Here is a 5,080-nt window from a genome sequence, read left to right as displayed (position 1 = left end):
CCAGTTGAGTACGTGAGCGATACGATGAGACGAGAAGTGACTCGTGCAGCTCGTCAATCAACAACTCTTATAGACCTACGTGAAGAGGTCGAGCAGACATGGTATAGCATTTCCCGGGACAGTATTTGGCATCTGTACGATCGACTGGATAGCAGAGTCGGCGCCTCCATTGCCGCCTGTGGAGGCTACGCCATGTACTAATATGTGTGTTCCAGCGTGGGTCGATAACTGGTACCACAGAATCGCATGTGCTACTTTAAATGTAGTCATTTCATAAATGATAATTAGTTGAAACCCTCAGCTGCCGACTGGTGTTGTTGATATACCTCGATGGAGACAGCTGAAAATGTGTGCCCCCGACCGGGACTCGAACCTGGGCTCTCCTGCTTACATGGCAGACGCTCTATCCATCTGAGCCACCGAGGACACAGATGAATAGAGCGACTGCAGGTACTTATCCCTTGCACGCTTCCCGTGAGACCCACATTCCCAACTGTCCACAATCTACATACGTAATGTACCTAATAGATATTTGCCCATCCAATCATTACTCGCGCACACCAAGTGACGATTCCCGTAAGAGTTCGGGCAACCTGTGCGCATTCGCACGGACAAAGGTCAATAGCTGGGTAGCCTTTAACTATATATATGAAGATAGTAGTTGTTCTCGAAAGAACAGATACCATTGATGACAAATTGTGTACAGTTGGGAATGTGGGGCTCACGGGAAGCGTGCAAGGGATTAGTCCCTACAGTCGCTTTATTCATCTGCGTCCTCGGTGGCTCAGATGGATAGAGCGTCTGCCATATAAGCAGGAGATCCCGGGTTCGAGTCCCGGTCGGGGCACACATTTTCAGCTGTCCCCATCGAGATATATCAACAACACCTGTCGGCAGCTGAGGGTTTCGACTAATTATCCTTTATTCTAGAGAAGCTGCAGGGTCATCAATGGTATCTGTTCTTTCGAGAACAGTTACTGTCTTCATATATGTAGTCATTTTATCTACTCTATATATACTGTTGCAATAATAAATCTTCAGTGAATTTGAAACCATTAACAGGATGTACTAATTTTTTTCCGCCAGTGTATTTCTCAGACTTATTCAACAAGTTAGTACTTCAAACCTAACCGCCACTCTTATACTTGTAAATACTTGCATGTATCTGCAACAGGAGAAGGGACGAAGTCTGGGCAACATACGCTCGTACACTCTCTTTGGGTGACAACAGATATCATGTGCTTTATGTCCCTTAATAAAGACTAAACGGCAATAACAGCTGAAAAAGTAAAGTTAAATGTATGTGCATTGAGATTTATGACTACGAGCAACGTTCGAATCTACCTCGTTATGTTAACTTTTGTTTATTAAAGGGCATATTCTGTAGAGCTGCTGTAACTGGTATAGTTCGAGCAGGTAATCCCTCGTTGTTAATGAGTCTCGATTCACGAAAGTGCGTCACAAAGTTACAAAATACCGCGAAGTTATTCGGGAAATTTGCTAAGTCACACGACTTTTCAGATGCAACATTTTTAAAACCGAACAGATAAACCCAAGTTCTGCGAACGCTAAGTATTAAACGACACTTTTTTCACTAAAACGTTCTAAATTTGAATACCATGGAGTCCTTTTGCCACCGAGTCTTCCCAAACATACTGCGTCCGTCCCTACCGTCATTTCATTTTGTCATTTCAACTTGAACTCTTATGTTTATCCGTGTCTGCGTAAAACAATATGGGACTGTAAACCCGCCTTTGGTGCAAACATTCTTTGTTTATTTATTTCCCCAAACTGATTTCACGGAAATACAGCCATCGTCAATCGGCTGTTTGATTCTTTTTATTTTAAAGTCATTGCATAATTTTTATGTCTGTTGCCGTTTTTCGGTACACAGCTTGTCAGGTTAGTTGATCGGCTTTTAGTTGCTCTGCAATCACAGGAAAAGGATAACATTCAATCTTGGCAGTAATTCATATGTTACTTACAGTCGACTATTGACAAAAAATGGTCAAATGGCTCTAAGCACTATGGGACTTAACATCTGAGGTCTTCAGTCGCCTACATTTAGAATTACTTGAACCTAACTGACCTAAGGACATCACACACATCCATGTCCGAGGCAGGATTCGAACCTGCGACCGGACAAGCAACGCGGTTCCGGAGTGAAGCGCCTAGAACCGCTCGGCCACAACGGCCGGCGGCTATTGGCAATAAGTTCGCGAAATATGTACTCAGAACAACGAAAAGCCAACCAAGTAACAAGGCATGGTGTATGCCGAAGAAACGTCAACAAACATTGGGATTATGCAATGACTTTCGAATGAAAAGAATAAAGAAACCCACTGATGATGGCGGTATTACAATGCAACTAGTTTAGGGAAGTAATAAAACAAAACGTGTTTGCATCAAGGCAGATTCACAATTCCATATTATTTCACCCAACATTAGCTGTAATAATGAAATAAACCAACAGAAATTCTCCAAGGATAATTACACTTTCCATTGCGCGCTTTCATGCCGATTAAAATGATATATGATAGTTCGCTATACCACAAATATTTGTTTAAACTTATTAACTATAAATGTTTTACATTGTCTCATCTTTAACGTGTTATCTAAAGAGTGACAATTATTGAAATATATGAAATAAAACCGTCACGACTTCTGAACGGTTTGCGTTTTTTTTTTTTTTTTTTTTTTTGTCATCAGTCTACTGACTGGTTTGATGCGGCCCGCCACGAATTCCTTTCCTGTGCTAACCTCTTCATCTCAGAGTAGCACTTGCAACCTACGTCCTCAATTATTTGCTTGACGTATTCCAATCTCTGTCTTCCTCTACAGGTTTTGCCCTCTACAGATCCCTCTAGTACCATGGAAGTCATTCCCTCATGTCTTAGCAGATGTCCTATCATCCTGTCCCTTCTCCTTATCAGTGTTTTCCACATATTCCTTTCCTCTCCGATTCTGCGTAGAACCTCCTCATTCCTTACCTTATCAGTCCACCTAATTTTCAACATTCGTCTGTAGCACCACATCTCAAATGCTTCGATTCTCTTCTGTTCCGGTTTTCCCACAGTCCATGTTCCACTACCATATAATGCTGTACTCCAGACGTACATCCTCAGAAATTTCTTCCTCAAATTAAGGCCGGTATTTGATATTAGTAGACTTCTCTTGGCCAGAAATGCCTTTTTTGCCATAGCGAGTCTGCTTTTGATTTCCTCCTTGCTCCGTCCGTCATTGGTTATTTTACTGCCTAGGTAGCAGAATTCCTTAACTTCATTGACTTCGTGACCATCAATCCTGATGCTCAGTTTCTCGCTGTTCTCATTTCTACTACTTCTCATTACCTTCGTCTTTCTCCGATTTACTCTCAAACCATACTGTGTACTCATTAGACTGTTCATTTCGTTAAGCAGATCATTTAATTCTTCCTCACTTTCACTCAGGATAGCAATGTCATCAGCGAATCGTATCATTGATATCCTTTCACCTTGTATTTTAATTCCACTCCTGAACCTTTCTTTTATTTCCATCATTGCTTCCTCGATGTACAGATTGAAGAGTAGGGGCGAAAGGCTACAGCCTTGTCTTACACCCCTCTTAATACGAGCACTTCGTTCTTGATCGTCCACTCTTATTATTCCCTCTTAGTTGTTATACATATTGTATATGACCCGTCTCTCCATATAGCTTACCCCTACTTTTTTCAGAATCTCGAACAGCTTGCACCATTTTATACTGTCGAACGCTTTTTCCAGGTCGACAAATCCTATGAAAGTGTCTTGATTTTTCTTTAGCCTTGCTTTCATTATTAGCCGTAACGTCAGAATTGCCTCTCTCGTCCCTTTACTTTTCCTAAAGCCCAACTGATCGTCACCTAGCGCATTCTCAATTTTCTTTTCCATTCTTCTGTATATTATTCTTGCAAGCAGCTTCGATGCATGTGCTGTTAAGCTGATTGTGCGATAATTCTCGCACTTGTCAGCTCTTGCCGTCTTCGGAATTGTGTGGATGATGCTTTTCCGAAAGTCAGATGGTATATCGCCAGACTCATATATTCTACACACCAACGTGAATAGTCGTTTTGTTGCCACTTCCCCCAATGATTTTAGAAATTCTGATGGAATGTTATCTATCTCTTCTGCCTTATTTGACCATAAGTCCTCCAAAGCTCTTTTAAATTCCGGTTCTAATACTGGATCCCCTATCTCTTCTAAATCGACTCCTGTTTCTTCTTCTATCACATCAGACAAATCTTCACCCTCATAGAGGCTTTCAATGTATTCTTTCCACCTATCTGCTCTCTCCTCTGCATTTAACAGTGGAATTCCCGTTGCACTCTTAATGTTACCACCGTTGCTTTTAATGTCACCAAAGGTTGTTTTGACTTTCCTATATGCTGAGTCTGTCCTTCCGACAGTCATATCTTTTTCGATGTCTTCACATTTTTCCTGCAGCCATTTAGTCTTAGCTTCCCTGCACTTCCTATTTATTTCATTCCTCAGCGACTTGTATTTCCGTATTCCTGATTTTCCCGGAACATGTTTGTACTTCCTCCTTTCATCAATCAACTGAAGTATTTCTTCTGTTACCCATGGTTTCTTCGCAGCTATCTTCTTTGTACCTATGTTTTCCTTCCCAACTTTTGCGATGGCCCTTTTTAGAGATGTCCATTCCTCTTCAACTGTATTGCCTACTGCGCTATTCCTTATTGCTGAATCTATAGCGTTAGAGAACTTCAAACGTATCTCGTCATTCCTTAGTACTTCCGTATCCCACTTCTTTGCGTATTGATTCTTCCTGACTAATGTCTTGAACTTCAGCCTACTCTTCATCACTACTATATTGTGATCTGAGTCTATATCTGCTCCTGGGTACGCCTTACAATCCAGTATCTGATTTCGGAATCTCTGTCTGACCATGATGTAATCTAATTGAAATCTTCACCTATCTCCCGGCCTTTTCCAAGTATACCTCCTCCTCTTGTGATTCTTGAACAGGGTATTCGCTATTACTAGCTGAAACTTGTTACAGAACTCAATTAGTCTTTCTCCTCTTTCATTCCTTGTCCCAAGCC

General features: G+C 41.4%; 1 non-coding gene across 1 annotated transcript; it reads left to right on the top strand.

The window, feature by feature from the left end:
- The first annotated feature begins 773 nt into the window (after positions 1–773).
- Trnai-uau (transfer RNA isoleucine (anticodon UAU)) lies at positions 774–847 on the top strand. Its single transcript has one exon. It is a non-coding gene; the product is annotated as a tRNA-Ile (tRNA).
- Positions 848–5,080: the final 4,233 nt, after the last annotated feature.

This window comes from Schistocerca serialis, chromosome 2 (assembly GCF_023864345.2).
Source record: "Schistocerca serialis cubense isolate TAMUIC-IGC-003099 chromosome 2, iqSchSeri2.2, whole genome shotgun sequence".
NCBI lineage: Eukaryota > Metazoa > Arthropoda > Insecta > Orthoptera > Acrididae > Schistocerca > Schistocerca serialis.
This window is presented reverse-complemented; position numbering and strand designations above follow the sequence as displayed.